General features: G+C 46.2%; 1 protein-coding gene across 1 annotated transcript in view; it reads left to right on the forward strand.

The window, feature by feature from the left end:
* Window positions 1-12601, forward strand: part of THSD4 (thrombospondin type 1 domain containing 4) — a gene marked incomplete at its 5' end in the record, with an annotated part of 544049 nt that overhangs the window by 184715 nt on the left and 346733 nt on the right. The gene's annotated exons all lie outside the window — the stretch shown is intronic.

Below are 12601 nucleotides of genomic sequence, written 5' to 3' on the forward strand. Positions count from 1 at the left end.
TCATGTGCCCAGAATGGAGCCTTGACATACGGCTTTCCGCAGGGTTCTGATGTAGTTCTAACCATCTAACTATGTCTTCTTCCAAGGAGGCTGGTTAACTACTCTGCCGATAGTGGCGTCTGGGACCCAAACACTTTCTGTGAGCCCCCAGGCCAGAGTGGCCATGCAGTCACTCCCTATTTGGTCCCCCGTTCCAGCTCTGTCCATCCCACCCAGGACAGTCCAACATGTCGGGGGACATTTGTTTCCTTACTGATTTATTGTCTGTCATCCCTCCCACCCTCAATAGGGCATTACTTGGTGAGAGTAAAACTAGGTTTCTAGAGCCTTGGCACGTAGTAGGTGCTTAACGAAAATGTGTTGAATGGATGAGCAGGAAAGTAGAGGGAAGGAAAGAAAGGGAAGGGGAGGAGGAAGAGAGGGAGGGAGGGAGGGAGAGAGGAAGGAGGCTTTAGCAGGAACAGTAATTCTTGCATGAAGCAGTGGGAGAGATCCTGGTCGTCAAAGCTCTGGGGTACCCTGCTCCCTTAGTGTTGTTCACCTAATCTGGAGCCCACAATGCTGTCCCAGGCCAGAGAGAAGTCTGCCATAACCGTTCAGCTCTGAGGGGCCTAGAACTGCCCTCTTCTCCTCCCCCAGCTTCCTCTGCCCTCACATCTCCTTCTTTCTAATGGGAGCTGTGTTCTGAGGACATTAACAGCACTGAACACCCCAAAACACCAGGGAACAGCATGCAGGGAGGCAATCAGGCCTAGCCTAGAGGGGGCCCGGAGAGGGGCTGGGGCTGCCCAGCTGAGCCTCTGCTCTCCATCACGCTAGTATGAGAGAAAACTTTGTTCTCATGCATTTGGGGTCACAAGAGCCTATCCATGCCAGCACTCACAGTGCTCTGTGGGTGCACGGGACATGGTATCGCCTCCGTGTGTGTGCTGTGGCATCTTGGAGGAGGGAGGGCTGTTACTTCCTGGCATGCTCCTGCTCATTGTCGCACAGCAGGTGGTGAGAAGCAGAGGAAGGTCCTCTCCTCCTGCCTCCTATGCTAGCTGGCTCAGGGCTGCAGTCCCTGGGTTTGGTGGCTGTTACACGTGGGCCAGGCCTTGTGCCATGGGACATCTGCGCTGCGGTGATGAAGGTGTTGCTGTCCCCACTCCTGCTCAGCCCGGGAGGCGTGTGTTTCCTTGGCTACAGGTCCTGGCCCCCTGGGTGGGAGTGGATGCGCTCCTCCCTGTGTATTTCAGCACGGACACCCCCCGTGGGACGGCCTGCAGGCCCGCTTCTCGCAGAGGCCTCGGGCCGCACCGCCCAGAGCCGCGGGGGCCGCTGCCAGGTCTCCAGAAAGTGTCTGAGGCAGCGAGACCATGCAGGGCCCCACGCCCTTGCTCTCTCGCCCCTCCTGGCTCTCAGGCCTGCAGTTTTAATATGGGCGGGGGCTGGATTGAGTGTCTTGGCCAAATCCAGCAAGCGGAGTCCTTTCTGGCACAGGATAGGGCGTGCACATCAGGATCACATTCTAGATGCAGGGACAGAGGTTTGGGAAGGATAAAGCAACGAGAGTGAGAAAATTAAATGTGGCGAGAAATGGATTTACCCTTTCTGCCGTCTGAAAATAATTGAGTTATGTTATTTTGTAAAATAATCTGTTTTGAGGTTTTTCCTGTTCCCCATCATACTACCAGTTGCCTTACTGATTTGAAGTGGGGGGTGGTGGGGAAGCATTCATTTTGGCTCCGTGCTGTGATTCGTACCAAATACCTCAAACTTGGGCCAGGTTCTAAGAGGTGGCTCTGCTGTCTGTTAAGACTGGGAAGGAGAACCAGGTGGCCTGCAGAGGAAGGGGCGGCTGGCTCCTCCCACTTTTCCAGACAAGCGCCCCGCCCCCTTGCCTCTTACCCCCCCCCCCCGCCCCTCCCCCCACTTTCCCCTCCTCTGGGCTTTAAAGGATTTAGTCACATTTGGCCAGAGACCTCAGAGAGGCCTGTCTCTCCTCCTGATGTCTTGTCCGAGTTTTCCTCCCCCTCCTTCTCAGCTTTCCCTTGAATTCTGCCCCTGGCCTCCCCTTGTGGTGGTGTAATGGGGAGTTCCCACGTCAGGGTTGACCTTCCAGTGAGATCTCTTTAGTATCACTCCAGGGAACTTCAGTCACTGAATAGCTGGACATTAATTGTGGAGTGCGATAGATGGGATTTGGGGCAGCTGTCCCACAGAAATCCCATTGGGTAGGTGTCCGTGGAGAAGCAGCTTCACTGCGTGACAGACAAGAATGAGCCTGGGTCTTTCGGGAGCTTCAGCTCTGGAACCAGATTTCATAAAAGGTGTATCTCGGCTTAGTCGCTTATCAGTGGGATGGCCTTGGGCAAAGACTGCGCTTCACGGTGCCCCAGTTTTCCCATCCGTGAAATGGGTGCAAAACCAGTGTTTACCCCTAGTTGCTGGGAGGAGTCGGTGAATTGATAAACGTAAGTGCTTAAAACAGTGCCAGCCGCTGCTCAGCTAGTATTACTTAACCTCGTCGGCATGGCCATTGTCATCTCTCTACTTATTCTCTGGGGGCTTGGTGCAAGCTCCTTTGATTCTCCGAGCCTTCCCTGTAAAATGGGTATGATACCAATAGGACTGTCAAGAAGATTCAGAGAGAATATATGAGAGGACTCTTAGCCTAGGCTTGACACCCAGGGGAAACTCGGTGAGTATGAGTTTCCTTGTCCTCTCCAACACAGCCTGCCTCTGTACAGACTGTCAGCTCCTGGGGTAGAAGGACCCATTTGATTATGATGGGGCTGGCTGTGTGGTGGCAAGCAGAGTCCTTGTTACGTATTTGAATAGGGCGCAAGTTGCCATAATCTTCAGTGTGAACAGCCAGCAACTTTTCCCACCTCCTCATGTCCCCTTTGCATCTTTTCTGCCATGAGTCAGTCAGACAGTCTCGAGGACCATGGATGTGTCCAGGATTCAGCTAGGTGGCTCAGAGCTCACAGGAGATTTGTGAGACTTTCTCCTTGGATGTCATATTCAACATGCCTAAAACTTTCCTGAATCATTCATGTCACCATTCTCCCAGTTACCCTGAGTGAAGACCTGTGGTCACATTACTGAGTGACCTCACTTTGTCATCTCAGTGGTTTTCCACAGTGACTGTAGGAGGTAGGAACCATAAGCATCTCATTTGACAGATGAAAAAACCGAGGCTTCATGAGGTTAAGGACCTTGCCGAAGGCCACTCAGTGGTCAGCTAAGCTGGAATGGAAAGCCAGGTATGTGAGAATCCATCTGCTGCACTCCCCGTCCACTATCTCATGGCTGCTGGTTTCTTTATGTTTTGGCTGTTTCTGGATAGCAACTACTCCAAAACTGAGTGACTTAAAATGACAGTGTATTTTATCGTTGTTGTTGTTGTTATTCATGGTTCTGGAGAGCGACACCGCTCTACTGAGTGATTCTTTTATTTTTTTAAGATTTTATTTTTTTGAGAGAGAGAGAGTATGCACAAGCAGGGAGAGTGGCAGAGGGAGAAGTCCCTGCTGAGCAGGGAGATGCTGGGCTCCATCCCAGGACCCTGGGATCATGACCTGAGCTGAAGGCGGTTGCCTAACCCACTGAGCCACCCTGGCGCCCCTCTACTAAGTGATGTTTTGCTTGGTCTCTTCTGTACTCACATTCAGATGGTGGCTGGAATTGGAATTATCTACAGGCTGCTACACTCACCTATTTGGCACCTGGGCTGGGAAGAGCTACAGCCAATCAGACGTCTCTCTCCCTCTATGCAGAGAGCTTGGGCTTCCTCACAGCATGGTAGTCTCAGGGTGGTCAGATTTCCCACAGAGCTGCTGATTTTCCCCAGAGCAAGCTCTGAAGGATCCACTGGAAGCTGCTAGGCTTCTTACAGTCGAGCTTTAGGTGTTGCAGACCCTCACTGCCATCACGTTTTCTTGGTTTTATTGGTCAAACAAGTTACTGAGGCAAGTCCACGTTCAATGGGACCCATTATTAGGCTTGATCTCTTGAAACGGGAAGAAGCGTGGAGTACAGTGAAGGAAGGGATTGATGATTACCATCTGCATCTGATCATCCCCGAGACCCATCTGTGTTTTTGCTTTAAAAAAATCCCTCTTAGAGATTCTATTCTGCTGCCACTCCTTAGTAGGCTCCAATTTTTTGTGGTTCATTTTTGGTTCAGAACAAGCATCTCCTAACTGGGCTCTGACTCTGCCCAGCTCCTAATCCCTTGTGTATTTTGATACCATACAAAACCTCATCAGTTGGCTCTTTCATGCACTGGTTCATGTAGTCATAGGTCCACGTGGGACTTCACAAGTCATCTACTCTTACCCTCTCCTTTTACAGAGGAGGAAACCAAGACCCCAAGAGGGTATATTCAAAATTATATGGCTCATTTTTTTATGGAGTTTCAAGTCAGTCAACGCTTATAAACTGTCTTCCTTAAGCTAGAAGAACAAGGAGAGAGAAGACCCAGTTCCTGCCCTTAGAAAAACTACAGTTTAATAAGAGTGATGCATACCTTAGAGATTATTTATTTATTTATTTAAAGATTTTATTTATTCATTTGAGAGAGAGAGAGAGACAGAGAGAGCACAAGCAGGGGAAGCAGCAGGCAGAGGGAGAGGGAGAAGCAGGCTCCTTGCCGAGCCGGGACTCCAACATAGGGCTCGATCCCAGGACCTGAAGATCATGACCCGAGCTGAAGGCAGATGCCCAACCATCTGAGCCACCCAGGGGCCCCTCAGAGATCATTTTAATAGAAGTTTGCACTTGGTCCCTTAGGTGTACACAGGAGAGACCTGTCATCTGATTTGTGGTTCAGGGAAGATTTCTTGGGGAATGTGACCCGGTACTGAGTCTTCATTCTACAGAAGTTATCTGGGCAAAGAGAGGTGGAAGGCTGTTGGGACAGAGGGAATGGCCTGAGAGACAAAGGCAAAGAGGCAGGAGCTAGGGTAGGAGGGTGTGATAGAACGTGCTATTTGATATTTCTGGAGCATGAAGAGCCTTGAATGCCCTACTAAGGGGCCACGACTTGATTCTTTAGGTAATGGGGAGCCACTGAAGAGTAAGACCTACATGCGGCCCTTTAACGTAGTCCATTTATCCGGGAAAGAGTTCAAAAGCTTATTTGGTGACTGACTTCTCTGCTTTCAGACTCTATCACGGCCAAGCCACTTTGGATGGATTTTAAAGCAGAACCCCCGCCCACCGGAAAAAGACCAGTAGCCCAAAAGTAATTGGACCAAAAATACTTGGATATCCAGTTCTTAGAGATGCAAATGCAAATGCTTTAACTATATGAGAAGATGCTTAGTCTTATTCGTAATAAGGAAAAGGCAATTTTAAACTATATTAAGATATTATTTGTTACATCTTAGAGCAGCAAAGAGCAGAAAGGCTAAAATCACCTGAAGTGGCGAGGGTATAAGCTTCCTCATACATTACTTGTAGAAGTGTGACTTTGGTACTTTCTCTGTGGAAAATAACGTGGTAATATCTGTCAAAATTATGAACTCACATTTTTTTGCCTGCTTCTCTGCCTACAGCTATTTGTATATTTAGAGGAAGCAACAAATGCATATGATTATTTATTGTAGTCTTGTTTGTAATTGCAAAGGATTGGAACTATCCAAGTGCCATGAAAAGAAATTAGTCAAATAAACTGTATCTTATCCATACAAAGGAATGCTAGAAAGTCTTGAAAAAAGATGAGAATTTCTATATATACCAATCTGGATGGATTACCAAAATATAAAGTATTGGGTGATTAGAAAAAAAAATGTAAAAAGAAAACAGAAAAATAAATATACATACATATTTGTTCAAATATATGTAAAATATCCATGGAAGGTGACATAAGAAATTTATATTGTTCCTAACAAGTATCTGGGGTACGGAAGTAGGAGGAAAATATTTAATCACTTAATCCTTTGTACCTTTGAATTTTGAGCCATATGAATCTTGTTTTTTCTTTTTTTTTATTCTCCCCAATGCACATAACCCAGCCACCCTATCCCTACCCCCCCACCCCCCAGCAACCCTCAGTTTGTTTCGTGAGATTAAGAGATTCTTGCGGTTTATCTCCCTCCTAATCCCATCTTGTTTCATTTTTTCCCTCCCTCCCCCCCACGACTCCCCTACCCTGCCTCTCAAATTCTTCATATCAGAGAGATCATATGATAATTGTCTTTCTGTGATTGACTTATTTCATTCAGTATAATACCCTCTAGTTCCATCCACATCATTGCAAATGGCAAGGTTTCGTTTTGTTTTTTTTTTTAAAGATTTTATTTATTTATTTGACAGACAGAGATCACAAGTAGGCAGAGAGGCAGGCAGAGAGAGAGGAGGAAGCAGGCTCCCTGCTGAGCAGAGAGCCCAATGTGGGGCTCGATCCCAGGACTCTGGGATCATGACCAGAGCCGAAGGCAGAGGCTTTAACCCACTGAGCCACCCAGGCGCCCCGGCAAGGTTTCGTTTCTTTTGATGGCTGCATAGTATTCCATTGTGTGTGTGTATGTATATATATCACATCTTCTTTATCCATTCATCTGTTGATGGACATCTAAGTTCTTTCTAAGTTTGGTTATTGTGGACATTGCTGCTATAAACATTGGGGTGCATGTGCCCCTTCGGATCACTACATTTGTATCTTTAGGGTAAATACCCAGTAGTGTGATTGCTGGGTCTTAGGGTAGCTCTATTTTCAACTTTTTGAGAAACCTCCATACTGTTTTCCAGAGTGGGTGCACCAGCTTGCATTCCCACCAACAATGTAAGAGGGTTCCCCTTTCTCCACATCCTCTCCAACACCTGTTGTTTCCTGACTTGTTAATTTTAGCCAATGAATCTTATTTTTAAATCTTGTTAATTTTAGCCAATTTTAGCCAATGAATCTTATTTTTAAATCTTACTTTGAAAATTAAAAATAAGACAAAACAAAAGCAAGAATTTCAAACAAATGAACCATTACCACTACTGAGAGCTTCTTCAGTTCAGGGGTAGAATAAATATTCCATGGATCCTCTTCATTTTATAGTCATTAAGGAGACAGGAAACCCAGCCAACTCTTCCCAAATTGGAAAAAAAAAAAAAAAAAGACCAGGAAAAAAAAAACCAAAACTGAAGCAAATGTGACAAAACATTAAAGTAAGTTGAGCTGAGTGTGTAAGTATTTCATACTATCTTCCAATATGCTTGAGTCATCCTATATTTCACGATAAAAGAGAAAAGTACAGTAAGTAAATAAATAAGCAAATTAATCTTTTACATGGCATGGCTTTGGTGTTTATTTTGGAACTATTGAACGCAGTTAGCTCCGTTTTCTTGAATACTGAACACCATTCTCAGGGTCATTGCTCCCACCCTCCACACATGGGGACCCACTTTATTTTATTGTCCTTTGTCTTCTCACCTAGATGTACTCATGACTTCCTTTCAAAAGATTGTAAACTCTGTCGAGGGTAAAGATTGTGTCTAATTAAGAAGTCAGCAAACTTTCTCTGGGAAGGGTCAGATAATAAATATCCTAGGTGTTGAGGACCCCGTCCATCTCTGTGGTGACGGCTCCACTCTGCCACAGTAGCACAAACTCTCCGGAGAATGCATCAGTGAATGGATGTGCCTGTGTTCCAATAAAACTTTATTTATAAAAAGCAGTGCTACAGCAGATTGGGCCCAAGGACCATAGCTTGCTATCACCTAATTCACAGTTTTCTATCATTGAATTCGTTGTTTTATTGCCTTTCTCTCTTTTCCATTTTCCTGCCTTCCTCTGGGAAAAGGCCGATGTTCCTGGTTTCTGTGTGCACGTGGTTGTGTATATATACGTGTGCATTCCTGGTCCCTGGGAAGGGGGAAGTGAGAAAGGACGGAAGAGAGACACCGTGTGTTTCTAGGTTAGTGAGGACTCCAGGCTTTCCTAGAGAGTGGCGCAGGCAGCAGTGGGAAAGGTTAAGGAATAACTTCTTAAGAAAAGGTTAAATCATGACTCTCTTTCAAATATGTGTCAAAGATTTTATTTAGCTCAGTAATTAGTGAGGGAATCAGTATCTGTTACAACTGTTTCAAAAAGGAGAAAGCAGGCACACCAAAAGGCTGTCAGGAGTGCTGAAAGGAATTTGCTCTCCATGTAAAACTGGCCTCTTGGGGAGCAAGGAGGGCTTATTATTTGCCTTCCCACCGACAAAACTTATTTCCATTACTATCAGTTTTCTACAATTTATAGAGTTGCACAATAGCTCAGCTACACACAGTAAAAGGTGCAGACCTGTAAAATTAGATGATCCAGAAAAGGTTATTTAACAGTGCCTAATTATTCCCTAGAAAAGATACTCAGAAATTTATTTTTTTTCACTTTTCAAAGTTTTCCACGATTTTGTGTGATAGAGGTAGCATTCAGGAAACTCTAGATTATAGAAGGTCTTGAAATCCAGGCGAGAGGTTTTCCAGCTCCGTCTGATGGGTGACAGCGGCCACAGCAGACTGGTGACCCTCAGAGGAGCAAAGCCAAAGCACAGGAGGCGGGGGGCTCCCCAGCACGACTCGAGGGGAAGACCGACTTCGGGCCAGCCGTGGTGGGCTGGCGTGGACAATCTTGCAACCGTTGCGGAAGAGGCAGTGTGGTGACAAGGAATCCCACAGGCCTGGAGTTAGAGGGCTGACTCTGAGTCCCAGCCATGGGACTTACCACTCCTGCCACATGGGGCGAGACTGGACCAGCTTGTTGACCTGTGGTCAGAGGAACACTATGAACTGTCTCGGAGGTCGTTGTGTTAGATGAGAAAGCACACATCTCAGTACCGAACACCTTGCCTGCCGCAGTTTGTAGTAACTATTTCCCACCTTCCATGTGGGGCGCTCACTGGACACTGTGCCCTTGGGCAAATTACTTCAGCAATCTGAGCGTTGGTTTCTTTATCGGTGCAAAGTCAGAGAATGAGATCTACCTCGCAGAGCTGCTAAGAGAATTGTAGGTAGTATTGCCAGGAAATGTTAGTTTTCCTTTGGGGGTTCAGGAAGGCCTCACAGAGGAGATGGCCACTAAGTCCGGTCCTGATGGATGAGTCAAGTTGGAGTACATCAGCATTTCCAGATTCCCTAAGATTTCCCAGCATGATAATTGGTGTTTATATAATTCAGTTTTATTTTATTTATTTTGATCACATCATTTGGGACTATTCATGTTTTCTTTTTAGCCACGTAGAGTGCTGATTGTTTTTTTTTTTTTAAAGATTTTATTTATTTATTTGACAGAGATCACAAGTGGGCAGAGAGGCAGGCAGAGAGAGAGAGGAGGAAGCAGGCTCCCTGCTGAGCAGAGACAACCCCCCCCTCCCCCCGATGCGGGGCTAGATCCCAGGACCCTGGGATCATGACCTGAGCCGAAGGCAGAGGCTTTAACCCACGGAGCCACCCAGGCGCCCCAGAGTGCTGAGTTTTAAAGCATGTCATGGTAAGGGGCATAGTAAGTGGGAAACAGTATGAGATTGTTTGACACTTACTTGGTGGTGCGTTATAAATGGAACATTTATTGTGTACATGAATTCATGGTTATTGAAAGTTCTGTTAAATTGCAGGTTTGGGGGATAGCCCTAATTGCAAATATTTTGACCTATTCGTTCCACCTAAACAGTGCAGTATCTTGGGAATTCTATTATTTTGACGCTTATCCCTCAGATTTCCCCTTTCCCCCAAAATAGTACAAAAACCTTTTATAAGATCATCGGAAATGATGCTCATTTTATGTGTAGTTCGTGAAATTGTTTCTGTGAGCGTGTGTATGTATGTATGCGTACACACGTGCCCATGCGCGAGGGTGGGGCAGTGAGGTAGCCCACCCGCCATGGCCCACTTTGTGTAGCGACATAAGGAATTTGCACGAGCATTTCCAGGTGGAGCAGAGAAAGCTTCAGCTCCTGGCTTTCGTAGTTTGCCCTCCTCATCATCAGTCTCCCATACTTCCCTGTTGCTGGTATAATGGTAACAGGGCCACCAACATGGTGGTCCCGGCAGGACTCCAGAACAAGAACCCTAACTCCAGGGTACCCTCTCTACTCCATCAAGCTCTCTTTCTGCCTGGGATCCTTAGCCTACTTCCCTTAGCTGTGGTTGCCCTAACTCTCCACCTTCCATTCTTGTAAGTCTCCCAGAATCCTCCTTCTACCATGTTTCCCTCTCTCTCAGTGATCACCTTCAACCAACAACCCGCTGATATGCTATAGAGATAGAGAGGAGCCAGGAGCGGGACAAGGAAGGGATTTTAGAAAAGGAAAGGGGGTCTCTTTTGCTCTTTAGCTTCCTTTGGAATCCTCGATGTCATAGCAACCCGAAATGGTCCTCGCTGGCATGCAGATATAGCTTGTAAGTGCAACCAGCAGGTTGACCAGAAGACTCCATGGGACATAATGGCAGGCCACTGTTTTCTCTCTCTCCCTGTCCTTCTCAAAGGAGCTCAGCAGTAGAAGTTCTTCCACTGCCCTTGGTTGAAAATGCGGGAGGTCCCATGACTTTTCTGATCACTCTCAAGTAATGGGAATTCCTAGGACCCGTGGAAGTTGACTACACAGTCTCAATTCAGTTATTTAAACTGCCCAGTCTAGTTAGTCATCAAAATTTCTGACTTCGCTTTAGAGTCACACCTGTTTCCCTCTCCAAGCCGGAGCCCCCTGCAAGTGAGAAGAACCAGGCTTCCTCTTTGCTCTCCTCTCACACATCCTCCCTTGCATTGCTGACCAGGGTTTCTGACTCCTCTGGGTAGAGAAACGGGGAGGAGGAAAAGGCAGGGAAGCTCTTACTCAACAAATTTTGTAATAAGATGTCTTCTCAGGGTGGACCTGGAAGGTCTGTAGGGCTGACTCCTCTCATGGACTCTTTTGTGGGTTTTCCTGAGACCCTTACTGCGAATATTGACTAATATTTCCCCTGATGCATGATGCATTTTCCTTTAGCTAGCTGTCCCCTCCTTAGCTGTTTTTCTTAGTGGTCCCTCTATATAGACCTTTCCCTTTCTCTTTCCCTTTCCCTTTTCCTTTCCTTCCTTCCTTCCTTCCTTCAGAGAGCATGCAAACCTGTGAGGGGCAGGGGGAGAGGGAAAGAGAGAGAATCTCAAGTCGACTCCACGCACAGCACAGAGCCCGACATGGGGCTCAATCTCATGACCCTGAGACCATGAACTAAACTGAAATCAAGAGTCAGACACAACCAAATGAGTCACCCAGGCACCCCTATATGGACTTTGTAGTTGGGGTTGTGTCACCTTCCCGTGGAGTCCTCTTAGGTGGGATTTAAAATAGATCCGGGGGCGCCTGGGTCACTCAGCCCGTTGAGCGTCAACTCTTAATCTCAGCTCAGGTCTTGATCTCAAGGTCATGAATTCAAGCCCCGCATTGGACGCCACGCTGGGCATGAAGTCTACTTAAAACAACAACAACAACAACAACATAAAATAAAGTAGATCCAGACTGACCATCTCTGCAACTTGCCATCTTGTCTCACAGAAGAAACACTCACAGATCATCTACCCTGACGGTCTCTGAGGGAACAATGCCCAACAGACATCTCTCCTACCATTAGAGCATCCAATCTTTCAGATTTCTCAGGCAGGAATTAGAGCCAGTGCCCTGCATCCAGTGATTGTAAGGAGATCAAATCCAGCCCTCCAGGGGATCTCACTGAAGCTCCTTTCTCTTCACCTGAGGGAAAGTGCCCTGCCCCTTTCCTGGAGAGGGGGAAATGCAGACACAGCTCTCTGCAAAGAAATTCCCTTTGTAGCTCCATTTTCTCACAACTGTGCTGTCCCCACCGTGCATCTGGGATTCAAGAATCATGTAGTGAATTTTGGCATTTCAGCTTTGAAATTTTTGTGTGAGAGTCTTTTCAAAATACACCATTCACGACTTTCACATCTTAGCTTAAAAGAAGACAAGAACCGCCCCATCTTAATATCCAGTTGCACAAGCTTTGGTCTTAGTGCTGTTATCACATTGGTTGAACACTCACTCTCTGCTAGACCTTTTTCTTTTAGAAAGAAGGAAATTGATACGCGATAGGACATAATCCAAAAGTGTTCAGATATAATATTAGGACAGGGATTGGGAACAATTCTTTGAAACAGTTTATAATTTCAGCTTGATGGCCTCTTTAGTCAAAGAGTTATTTAAAGGAAGATAACTTTCAAGTGGATAGATTACAAAAGAATTCTTTTACTATTGATTACCTAGTGTTACTGTTTGCTTTTTTTGGTCAGAAAGATAACCCTGGATGTGTTCCAACTTTTAGAACATAGTGAGGTTTGTATAGTGACCTAATACATGGGCAGTTTTAGTAACTGTTCCATGAATACTTGAAGACAAATGTGTTTGATTTTTTATGGTTGGGTGCAAAGTTCTGTGGCTTTCTCTCAGTTTGGACTTCCCCTGGCTCCTAGGTCACAGTCTTAACCAAGGGAGAGCCCACCAGCTGAAACAAAGACTTTCAGGAGGTGCTTATGACCAAACTAGCAAATCATCATTGAAAATGTTTGTATACCTGGGGCACCTGAGTGGCTCAGTGGATTAAAGCCTCTGCCTTCGGCTTGGGTCATGATCTCTGGGTTCTGGGA

This window comes from Martes martes (assembly GCF_963455335.1).
Source record: "Martes martes genome assembly, chromosome: 7".
NCBI classification, from domain to species: domain Eukaryota; kingdom Metazoa; phylum Chordata; class Mammalia; order Carnivora; family Mustelidae; genus Martes; species Martes martes.